Source organism: Platalea leucorodia (assembly GCF_965183815.1).
Source record: "Platalea leucorodia genome assembly, chromosome: 3".
Taxonomy (NCBI): Eukaryota; Metazoa; Chordata; class Aves; order Pelecaniformes; family Threskiornithidae; genus Platalea; species Platalea leucorodia.
In genome coordinates, this window is record NC_138825.1 from 87,438,070 (window position 1) to 87,451,132 (window position 13,063).

The window sequence follows — 13,063 nt, forward strand, 5'->3', positions numbered from 1 at the left end:
GATTTTGAATTCCGCATCTTGGTGGAGGGGGAATGTTGCCATCTGGAGGGGTTTTAATGCCAAAAAGACTTGTTTCCTCTGATTTTGTTTTTATTTTCTGTGCCTTAAGGAGTAGCTTAATCGGCTCACCTTTCAATCCTGCATTTCCTGACCCAGAGTTGGCCGTCCCTCTTCAGTGTCTGGCCTACACCATAGTCCTCACTCCATCTGTTCTGTTCCAGGTTTTTGGCCAGTTTACCATCTTACCTCCTTTTAATTATCTTCTAACCCACGTCCCCTCTACCATTTTGGTTCTGTTTGCTTTTATTTCTTTACTTTGTATATTTCTTCCTCACTTTGTCCTAATCCATCTCCCCAAAAATGGAAAGTCAAATGTTGTAAAAGCAGTATTGCCTTATTCCACCCTTAGATGCTTTTGTGCTGGTGGTTATCTTCACTCATATCTTCTTTTTGGACTGCTTTTCTTCCTGTAAAGGCAAATAATGCTTGACCTGAGGAACCTAGTAAACAAGTAGTGAATAAGAAACTGGAAAGATGTTAACTTATGCTTATATTAGAATTTGAAATCTTCACTTGGCAGCTGTCCCGTATCCTAGCATGTAGTACTTCAGCCTGATTTTTCAAAATTATTTTACCATGTGAATTTTAAAGGTAAGGACAGCCAACCAGACCAAGTGGAAGCTGTGTAGTTTGTGCATCTATGAAATAGATGATCAAACTGTGGCTCTTGAGCTGAATCCAGGTTCCTACCACTTAAAATTCAGTGCTTGAACTGAAGCTGTTTCATGCAACCAGCTGTAGTACTGGAATGACACGGATAGTGTTCGGTAAACATAATTTCTGGCAGTGGGAAGATGAGGGTAGCAGGGACTTTGTAGGCCCTGGCTGGTGGGGTGTCCAGCTGCCTCCGGGTGTTCCTTTGCTTTCTGTGGGGCAGGGAGGCTGCAGTTATTTGGTTACATTTGGTTTACAGCAAAAGATTTTCCTTCGGGCTAGGGAGAAAAAAGGACTCAGCTATGGCTAACTTTTCAGCCTCCTTGCTCTGGTGGAGTCACTTGAGGAGACCCATTCACGAACAAGAATCTGTTCATTTCCTAGAGTTAACAAAAGAGGATTAGGCTACTTGCTTTTGATTATTATTATTTGTGATGTTGAAGGTCAAGTATAATATTTCAGCGCAGTATAATTTTGGTTAGGGAAGGGGGGAAATAGTTTTTTGCTGTTGGTTTAAGAAATTATTCACACATTAGTTACATTTCACATTTTTCAGAAAATGATCTACTGAAGTTAAAACAAACAGTCTTGAGTATTTCCATGAAGGATTATTTTCATAACTAGTGGCCCTTGCTAGATATTGCTAGTGGTACAAATTAAATTAGTGTAGAATAATTCAGATGTGGAATATATAATTAAATTCTGACTTGCCAGACTATAGTGTGGGAAAGAAAACAATGAAACTGGTGGAAAAATAAAGGCATATGGATGAAGCATTGTACTTGGTGCACATTGTAAGTTTAAATGTCAGAACAGTACGTATTCAGTTTAGCTTTTAACATTTTAACATTAGCTTTGAACGTTCTAACATTTTTTAAAATTATTTTTTCTGTATTTTGTGCAATGGAAATAATATACCTTTCTAGGTAGGAAAAATATCTTTAACAGTGATTTCTACTTTCAGTTTTGTGGTGTATTACCAAAACAGAGAAAATGCAAATCTGTTTGGACCTAATTACCAGTTGGTATCCCAGTATGGGCAATTGAATTGGTATATCTGATATCTTCTGAATTAGTTAGAGGACTCAGCTGTGGTGACTAAGTGGGTCACTCCACTCATTAATTGCGGGGCAACTGTTTAATATTGTCCGTCGTGCCACTTCACAGCCTGTCATGTTCCAAACTGCCTCCTGGCAATACAGCTCTGCAGGGAAGCCATCAGCCTTCTCATATTGGAATGATGTTCAAGAGACATGCGCTTCAGTTGGATAAAATGAATAAAAACACAAAGAAAAATGTAAAGATGGGGGTGAAATTTAAAGCGATTTATTATGATGCAAGATTATAGGACACCCCTGCTAGCTCTTTCTTTTCTTGTGATATGTCCAGTTTTGCAAAAAAAATATTGTACAAAATTAATCTTTTTCTTTAAAACCAAGAAATAATAAAATCTTAGCATTTTACTGTTATGGCCTTACAGTGGCAAGTTTTAATTTCAACTTTGGAGCAAATAAAGCCCTCAAGTGCCATTGCATAGCAGAAGAATCAGATGGTTTTAAATATCCAGAATATAATGTTAAATCTTAATTTTTGTGTTAAAATAACTGCATCGGTGCCCAGTGGAATACAGTAGCCCAGTTTGAATCAGGCATTGTAACAGTAAATGTATGAAGACTTTATATTCTTGAATATCCATTTTATGTGTAATTGAATTATTGTAGATACAAATTTGTCTTTGATGATGAGTCTTAGTGGAAATGCTTCATAAAACATGATCCTTAATTATCTGATTTAATTAAAACAGGCCTGTCCACATTCTTGACAACCAGAGACCGGATTATGTTGTAGCAGTTTACACAGGGGCTGGATAACAGATAAACCCTATCAAGTTTGTGACATTGGAAGATCATTTAGAGAACAAATTAAAATGTACTTGGCCCTATTGCACTCCACTCAATTTTTTCCATTGACATCGGAAGAGCTTTTGAATGTTGTGTTTGATCAAACCCAGAGTATTAGGGAGCTTCTAAACATCAGCGGGAGAACCTTGCTCAGTTGAGGACATCGGGGACCAGACTATACTGAGTATCTGCCATCCCTTCAGGAACGTCACAGATTGTAGATCATTTGTAAATAGGTCAAAGAATTTAGAATCATAGAATCATAGAATTGTTTAGGTTGCAAAAGACCTTTAAGATCATCAAGTGCAACCGTTAACCTAGCACTGCCACATCCACCACTAATTTCCTAGTGTGGCACCTATTAAACCTCCTCCAGCTCCAGCAGGACTCTAGTCTCAGGCAGGTGTGCTCTGCCAGGTAGGAGAGCATAGGGAAAGTGATGTGGACAGAATCCCAATCCCTAGAAGAAAGAAACTGAAGGTACCTTGCAGGTTGAAACTGACACCTGGCAAGAGCACAGTAAATTAAATGGCCAAGCTATGAAATATGTTGCTCTGTTTCTTCATCAGGTAAAATAAATCTGAAATATTACTGCTGTTTGGCAGTGTCATTACTGCACAGCCTCGAGGAATCCGTGTTTCTCCTGGTTTTAAGCTATCACAAAAGTCAATTAAAGTTTCTTGAAGCAGCCTATTTCTCTTATTTGAAAGAAGCATTTGAAAACATCGTAGTTAATTGATGTCAATTTCTCAATTGTGTTTTTGAGAAGAGATTGACAGTGAGAAATGCCTAATGCTTATTTTGAATTCAGGAATGCAGATGTGCTGTCAAATTAAGCATTAACACACATAGCGCTTGTGTTATTCTTGGGTATTGTTTTGAATATATTAGGTACATGACCTTTGGAGTTGTTCACTCAGAACCAGCAAACTGGTGATAGCTCAGTGGGACTCTTACAGCAGCATGCTCTGCATTTTTCTAAAATGTCTCTATCCAAATAATTAAGGAACATGGCATAGAGCTAGTGTTAGTAGCATCTTTAAAGAGTGCAGTTAATCAATTAGCTGCAAACCCAAAAAGAGATTAAAAAAAAGAAATAGAACCATCAAACTTTATTCCCCACCACCTCCGCAATATATTTTATTGTTGTTCACTATAGCATTTCTTCCCTTGTGGCTGGGGAATGAAATCGAGCTAGTGTGGTTCTTCTGCCTTCTCAGTATTGCATCCCTGCATCCCATCACAGACTACAGTAACTTCCAGCTAATAATACATCTGGAAATGGCTTTTCTTTAAATCTTTTAGAGAGGTAGTAGAAAAAGATTTAAGAAGCACGTTTCAGAAGATGATATATATGATTTCTCTTGCTTTAGGTTCTCTATGAAAAAGGCAGGCTATAACACTCCCTTGTGAAACTGGCAGCAGTTCTAGTAGGAGCTGGGAAAGCTCTGAGAGTCCAGTGTGTGGAGTAACTTGGTTTTTTTCAGAGCTGCCACAATCATGGCATGAAGCAGGTTGCAGATAGAAGAGATGAGTCTCTCTGGCTTTCTTGCTTGGACGTGTTGCTCGTTACCCATCACATGAGTATAAACAGGAATTCCTATTGCCTTCTTGTTCTCAAAAGAATACATAGACTCCGGTAAAGACTTTTTCTGCAGAATTGCTCTTCTAAAAGGCAATCAATGAAGAGTGGTATCACTAGTTAGAATGCTGATGCCCAGGCAGTAGTAGCTTGGGTCCTTGTCAGCCATCAGCTGTGAAATTATATGGGCAAATGGTTGAGGAAGAAACTGTACAGTGGTTATGGTTCTTTGAATTATGATGTTATTTATGGTCTATGGGCTACTAGCATCAAGCCTTCAGAATACTTGCTTTTACATCAGGACATCAAGACGTTTGGGAGCCCTGCGCATCGTGCTTTTAGCCAGAAAACAGAACGCTTGGAGCTGAAGTACAGGCTGCAAGTTATGCTGGTGGCAGCCTGAATCTGCAGCCTTTCAGCTTCATCCACTTAAAGTGTAAGAGAGCCATCAAATGTGAACATATTTATAATACATCTGAGAGGGCTGTCGTATCTGTGATAGCTGTGAGGTAAATAAATGTTTCTTCCAGTGCTCCTGCTGAGTTTCTAACTAGTTTTAGACTAGAGGAGAGTACGTAGGTGCCGGAGCAAACCCAGGTAGAATTAGGTCACCTTCCTTCCTCTCTGTGCACGCACCTGTCTGTTGCCTCTTCATGTTATTTCAGCCTTGCTGCTCCCGCTGTTATTAGTGCAGGGTTCGTGGAGGTTCAGTGGAGGTGCCCAGGTGAGCCCTTACGGTAGCAGGCGAGTTCCCCTCCTGCTGCACGAGCTGCGAATGGGCTGCACATGGGAGAAAGGACCCCTGGTAAAGCTGGCCACCTGCAAAGTGCTGTGAAACACTAGAAAGTGAGCCTACTGCAAAAAGATTTCTTCTTGTCATTATCTGTAATTAGAACAAGTGGGAGACTGTCAGTAAACGTTTTATTATGGAATATGAATTTCGGGTTCATTGTCTTCTAACAGTGTTTTGCTACATGAGCCATTAGTCAGGGCCATATGTACTTGAATACCATGAGTGATGCTTTAAAGGGTAAAGCAGTGTATTCTGTACAGGAATGCTTGCTAAAGGTGATGAAGGAGTGTAGAGAAGCAGCTATGCATATTCCTCTTGCAAGAGAATTTTTGTTACTAGAGACTGGTCGGTCTGTGAAGCTAAATCCAGTTCTACTAAACACTCCTTTGGTCAAGCTTTAAAATGAGAAAAGCCTGCCTTGCATGCTCGCTTTTTGGGCTACAAGTTTCCTATCTTTAGCAGGTCAGTTTGTGCTGGATTCTGGTCTAATGTGTTTAAAATTATTAGGGTAGCTGCCTTATGGAATTCTTAAAACGTACTTCAGTGACCAGTTGTATCCACTGTGCTTTTGTTGTGGCTGTTGGCTATTCCTACACCTAACAGATGGCACTCGCTTAAACTGACAAGCTGTGGGATAGCCGAGCATTACTAATAAAACCTATCACATGTTAAACTTGACCTGACATTAATCAAGTTTTGAATGCTACAAATGATTCATGGATAATAATTAGTCTCTTGATCATATTAGTGAACATCAGTCTCACATTGCTGCCATTATCTGCTTTCATTCTTATAGGGAACAAATCCATTGCAGTAATTAAGTGTTTTTAATGTCTTTTGAGCCAAAATGTTCTGTATGATTAACTTGGCAAAGAGGTTATTTTTAGTCTTTCGGTATGATTGGTTTCAGAGCTTCTAGTAAATTAACAAACTGAAAGGCTTTCCATAAAATAGTATTTTATAAGAAGTATGTATTTTTTTATTTTATTAACTGAGAAAATTCCCATGTGTCTTTATGCAGTCACTTGGTATAATTTTCATCACAATATGATTCAGCTGTTGCCACAAATTACACCGTTCAAAATAGTGGTGATTTTGTTAAACAGATGAACCTTTGGAGTTTACTTTTACTCTTCTTGTTTAGTACTGAGTTATTGGTTAACATCAAGTGCTTTCAACACATACATATTCATACAGACAAAATAACATTTACAGATTTTCTCTGTGTCTTGAATCAGAATCTTGAGTGGACAGCTCCATGAAAGCTAGGATTTTGAGATTTAAGCATAAATTTTTTTAAAGGATTGTCGTGCAATTTGAATTACACACTGATTTTACATCCCAAGAGCAAGAAGTTTCTTTCTAAGTAATGAGCAAGTGAGAAATTTATACTTTGTGTTCCTTATGCAGTTAGAGCAAAGTAGATAATTTTACTGGTTTACTGAAAATGTAGCAGTTATTCTTCAATATGTGTTGGTTCTTAATGAGCATATAAAACTTCTTTAAATAATTACTTCTTAAGGAGTTAAGTTTTTAATATATTTTCTGCAGTTTTTGATCCTGTTCTTCCTTTATGCATGTTTAAGACCATTATCATGGGCCAGGAAATATTTTGTAACTTCATGATTTTTTTAGTATACTAGCTTAAAAATAATTAGTGTAAGCTGTGGTTTTCTGACTGTACTCTCAGTTATCACGCTGCATTTCCTTTCCTGCCTCTTTGTTGCTGATTTCCCAGCAAACAAAAAATGAAAATCTTTAAGATAAATATGACCAAATACAATGAATAATTGAGGATGCATTATAGAATTGAACTTTACCCTGCTGTAGAGATACACTTTAATTAATATGTTAAATACTGGGTTTTACCTCATTTATTTGACATTAGGTAGCATATTGTATTTTTACTAGGAAACGAGAATAATGCAAAGAAAACTGGGTCATGTAAAATTGATTAAAAATCTGCTCTTCAACGTTTTTATAGGTGATTTGGAGGAAAACATGAAATCATATAAATGAGAGACGGATGACTGATGTTTGCATGAGGGAAGTAAATGTTGATGTTGAAGTGCTACTTACAGCTTTTGGAATCACAGGGTGCAAGCAGAAACATTTACTTGTACGGCCACGTGCTAAGTCACGTTCATGAGATCATGGGCTGTGCTTTCAGGACCTTCATGGTTACTTGGAAGGAGCCACTTTGAGTCACGCAGCCAGTTTTAATGAGCCGTCGGCTGGTGAAATTCTTCCTTGGTGGGTGCTCATGTATCCAGAGACCTTCTTGAAAGGAGACTCCTGCGGACGAGAACAGGGAGTGTATTTTTCTTGCTGCTATGGCTATCCTGGAATGTTCTGTCTAGTATATCTGGGGTGGTTTTAGCTGATAAAAAAAATGATAACTCCGAGCTTAGAAGAGACATTATTGAAATATTGAAAAGTTATATCTGCTTCCTTGTGAAATGTTTGAAATGTGAATCTAGTTTATTTGCCCAAAAAAACTCTCAGAGGTGAACTTGATCAGTGTCTATAGAGGAACAAGGAAGAAAAGTTGAAGGAAGAAAAAAAATTGCTGAGAAATAAGCATTAATTTTTTAATTGCATGTGCAATACTTCATTGGAGCAACTTAGCGAAGATTGTGGTTCTTCATCACAGCGTGCTGTAACTTGAGACTGCACAGTTTTCCAAAAAAAATTACTTGGCACTTGAGCGTATCACTTGAAGAGGAACTTAACTATGCATGAGAGGAGAGGGTTTCATCTCATCCTCGTAGCTGTCTGAAAGTTAGTCTGAACTGGTGATCCAGGCTATGTCTGGTTTTGGGCAGGGAGGGAAGGAAGCAGTGGAACTGCCGGAGGTATGTCTTTGATCCTCTCTCACATCTCCCCCCAGACTGTTCATTTACACTAGGTTTGTTTAAGTCAGCTGTTTTACTTCAAATGCTAACGCTAGGTGAGGTGAACGGTATCCCCAGTATGAGAACGATAAAAGTCTGAGTGGCTTCAGTTGAAGGTGGTGTTTTTTTTTTTTCTTTTTCCATTTTTTCAGAAGGTATGAGCTCAATTCCCAAAGCCATGTATTCCCCAGAGTCACTAAAGACTGTTTTGAAAGTTTTACAGTACATTTGTAGTAATTTCAGTCAATGAACTAAAATCAAAACTTCTCTTAACACTTTATTTTGGGCTCTCTCTTAAAATGTGAATTAGCCAACTTTTATTTCTGGGAAGTTTGAGATTTGGAGTTTTATTTTTAAATAATATTTTAAACACCACCACCCCCACTGCCCCAGTATATAGTTACTTGCATGCTATTTGATGCTTTTTTGCTTTGAGACTGAAAGCAGCTCTTTAATTCTTGATACCTTCTCTGCTTTTAGAAACAGAAGAAACAAAAAAAGAAATAATGCTGCAGGACAGGGGAAACTGGAAAGATTCTGGGGAGAAGGAGGGAGCAGAGACTACAACTGTAGCTTAGAGGGACCAGCTTCCCTCACCTGACGTTAAGCTGCACTGGATAATATTTTCAAGCATTGCACAGTAGCCTGTGTATCATCTGGAAGGAAGCTTATACGCCACAGACAGCATGTTTAATTCTTTTCTAGGAGGCCTCCTTTTCAAAATGTAATGTTTGAAAGCTATGTTAATAGTGTGGATGATGGCTCCATCGTTGCCTGTTACTGATTAATTGATTTATTTTGGGAAATGTGATAGTTGGGATGAATCTGATCGAGACTATTTTTGCATTATTTTAACTTAACTGAACGTAAAAGTCATTCTGTAGGATTTCTGATGTCATTCAAAAACAGGATTTCTGAAGATATTATGTAGTAGGTTATTCTCAATATATTTTTCTTCTACCCCTAATATGGGAGAACAGATTTCAATTCTGATTTTTAAGCAAAATAGTTTTGTTAAGCAGGGTTTTAGGGTTTTTTTATGTTTGTTTGTTTTAAACTTAAATCCAGGGAGGCTACCCAATAGAAATACTGGTTTTGTTACACAGATCTTCATCTGGATTTGTGATTCATAGATCCTTTCTTCAGAGACTTCTGTACGTAGTAATAGAGATGATTTTTTTTTTTTGTCTTGCGAGTTGGCAAAAATATGATGAAAATACTTCTCTTAGTAGCAGACACATTCAATTCAGGTATGTTTTACTGAATGTTGTTAAACCACTGTACATTTCAAAACATTAGTACCTCCCACTTTGGATGCAAAACTTTTTCTGTGATGTCTGAAATATATCAGTAACCAGTATTAAAGTAAATAATTTTTATATTGAACTTGGATAATTAAGATCTCATGAAAGAGTGTATACTGAGATGAGTCAGGGCTCTTGAGGAGGTTGTCATGTAAAAATAGAAAAATACAGAAATCGGCAAGCAAGATGAAACAAATTCATGTAAAAATAAAACAGGAGTGATACCCTGTTTTAAAAGCAGAATAGTCCATCTCTTTTAGAGAAGTGCAAGGGAAGAGCCAGAATAATTGTTTCCTTTTACAAAAGGTGACTATTGGTGCTGGTCACTTCTGAATCTTTTTCTGAAGACTGTATAATAAGTTTAAAGAACCTGCAGTATCTGTACAGAGACTTCTGAGCCCATGTCTGTAAAACCTGACAGTTGTCGGGGTGTGAGGATTACATTGTAGTCTGATGGTGAGGGCTGTCAGTCCGCAGAGGAAGGGATTGTCCCGTGAGTTGGGCTGAAACCTAAGCCAGTGGAGATGCTGGCTCTGTGAAGTTAGGCATGACAGCGTGCTCACGTCTTGAAAGTGTTTTACATTCTAGTTAATTGACAATTGGATGGATAGTTTATTTCTAACTAATACTTTTGAGTAAAGTATGTTCCCTTTCGCAGCTGTTGCTGTGGAGTTACCAGCTGGATGATCAGTAATTTGAAGGTAGCTCTGAAAAACTGCTTATGGACTGGTGCAGGCAGAGGTGCTGTAGCTTGACTTGAAACTGGATGAAGCCTCTAGCAGTTCTGAAATTGAAAAAGCAAGGACAATGGATATATATTTGTCTTGTATTATAAAATGCAAAGGGATTTTTTTTTCCTGTATCTCCAAGTATTTCACTAGGCTAACAAGTGGTATTAGTTTCGAATCAGAAATATGGACAAAATGGTTAGAAATGTTTGCATATTGTGACATAGCAGATTGATAATAGTGGTGTGCAAGGACCTTAGCCAAATTCTTTTGTAGAAAGTCAATATGACTTTGCAGAGACATTGTTATGTTTCGGAATCTGCATAACTCTCACTGGCATGTTGTGTTTCCATGAGATTTTTTTTTTTTTTTTTGTAAGAGGAAGGAAAAGGCACAGTAGTGGACTTATTTTATGAATAAAGTGACACATCTGAGAACTCATCAGAATCAGGTGACTTGCCTCAGAATTACAGAAACATTAATAAAAACCTACTAGCATTGTGTGGAAGCTATACGCACCGAAATTTTCTCCTCTTCCTGCTGGAGGAGCCAAGTGATTTCTTTATGTAAGTATAGAGAGATCTCCAAAGTGTGATTTTTTTTTTTTTTTTTTTTTTTTTCTTTCAATTATCCTTCTGCTGACTGGTTCAGTGTTTTAGCAAAATCAGCTTCAGCAGGTTATTAATGCTGCTTTTGGTGACACGCTACTGCTCCTCAGCGCAGTGGTTAAAGAGCAAAGAGAAATCCTTTTTCTTGTCATACAACTCCACTCATTCCCTGTGCTTATACCATTCTTTTCGTTAGAGGAATATTATTAGATGTAGCAATAGTTTTGAATTGGATTCACTTACAAAGTAAGAAAGGAAAACTTTTAAATACTAAGCTGTAGTATGAGTGTATGGTTTATGGCAACGTTCATGGGGAAGCAGGAAGCTGCAGGAAGTGAACAAAAGGGGTTCACAGGTGGAAATAGATGCCACGAGGCTACAAGGAATAGCATGCTAGAAGAATTGGCTCGCATGCATCATTTACCCATCTTTTATAAAATGTCATTGAGATGCATTGCATTTTATCTGATCCCTGGCAGTCATCCCAGTCAAGCAGGTGTGCCATTTATCATGGTGCCGATTAAAAAAGACTGAACTGTTCAAGTTAATTAGAAATTTTAATACGTGTGAGAAATTGAACATCGTTTTTTAAAAGATGAACCATGATATCTGCATTTAAGTTCATAAGCCTAAAAACCTTATATCAACTATATTTTTCGTGTCAAAAATATTTGCTTATATGTCAAACATTCCTTTTCTGCTCATTCTCCTGTCATTACAAACTTTCTGCAATATTCAAAGGGTATGTATTCTGCTGTTCACAGACAACCTCTAAATAGTTTAATTCTCAAGAAAGTTCGTATGGGAAGAAGCTCAGAGAAAATTTCCATTCCCCCTCCCCCAAATTGCTAGTCCTTTCTACTAAAAATGCTTTTCTAGAAAGTTATCATTGAAATACTTGTAATGGACCTAATGAGAATGAAAGCAGAATAGCTGAGAATGAAGGCGGCATAACTGGGAGCACAAAGAGGTTTAGTTATCTGTTGAGTCTTGTTCTGGTTTTAAAATCTTTGTCTTTGATATCTAACTGACATTTGGTAGGAGATGTCCCTAATAAGAATACTGTGGACCTCCAAAGTGAGAACGAGTTCAAGTCTGAAACTGGATGTCAGGTTGCTAAGAGGGATTCCCTTGCATTTTATAATTCTGGTGGAGCAGTGAATAAAAAGTAATATCAGAATATATTTTTTTTTAATGGTAAATTTTCAATTTACAGCCCCCCGCCTTTACGAAGTTCTAATAGTGCTTTAATGTAGTTTAACTACACGTAAACCAGAGTGGAGAGAGCTACAGATAAAGCAGTGCATAATAATAATTTTATGCTTTACCTGGGTGAGTCACACACTCCAAATTAAAAGATTGTTTCTATAATCTTAAGTTTTATTTTGCGAAAGAGTAAATAATGCAGTTTATGTAAGCTCCAACACCGAAGTAGCCATGTCCTCAAATTCCTTTAAGAACTTCAGATAAGCAGAAACAGAGATGATTGATTTCTTTTTGCCATTTTGGTTAGTGTCTTTAAAAAGACACTAATAAGATTGCTAGAAATGTATAAAAAAGTATAGTCACAAAGTTTGTCTTTTATTTTTGCAGCTGTAGTTTTTTATATTTGGAGAAAGCTTTTTTGCTACTTGAATTTAATGAAATCTTTTCCATGTGTTTTTGTAAATATCAAGTGTATTCTTACTATGGATTTATCACTGGCCAGTCGGTTTTGGAACTGTGCAGTAACCTTGCAAGAGATCCACAGAAGGCTTAGCTTGTGTAGAAATTTTTTTAGATTTTTTTTTTTTTTTTAACTTTTAAACATTTGTTTAAATATTTTCCAATATACTCATTTCTCTGCTGAAGCAAAGATTAACAATGAACTTTTGAAAGAATTGTGGATTTTTTTTTTTTTCTTATTTTGTATAGACATCTGGTAAAGGATTGTGAGCCTCAGTTGTAAATTTGAAAATCATAATTGGTAAATGCAAGCTACAAATTCACATTCCAAGTATGGGCTTTCTGTACTGAAAAATAGTGTTTCTCTGGATGATTTCTTACTCAGAATCAAATATTCTTTAAGTATTTTATCACTTGAGAGTACTCTCATAGAGTGTGTTTTTCAATTAAATTGTAGCTAAAAGTTGAATAGTGAAAGTTGTATTTGTAGATGCAGTTATAAGCACAAATACGCTAATGACTGGATAAGGAAAAAAGCTAAGGTTTTTTTTACAGCAAAACAATCAATTATTCTGTACAAACAGCTACAAGTTTAAATGAAATATCATGTTATATTATTATTGTTTAAAATATTTGGCCATCAGGCTTTTGATCCATTTTAAGTACGTTGCTTTGAGTTGTACAGCCCATAGGAAGATACAAGTTTTAATTCTCAGCTCCTTTCATACTTTTGCCATTTACTGAGGGCGGAGTTTGAGACTTGATTTGAATAGTTTAGTCAGTGGGTCATTGAGTTAGGCTGGACCATACAAAGGAAATGATACAAAATTAACATTCTAGGCCAAAATGTTGCTTTTAAAACTGACCGTGATTT

The 13,063-nt window shown here is 37.0% G+C and overlaps 1 protein-coding gene across 4 annotated transcripts in view; it reads left to right on the forward strand.

Annotated features, from left to right (window-relative positions):
• RNGTT (RNA guanylyltransferase and 5'-phosphatase) overlaps positions 1–13,063 on the forward strand; it is a 196,842-nt gene that overhangs the window by 90,378 nt on the left and 93,401 nt on the right. The window lies entirely within an intron of this gene.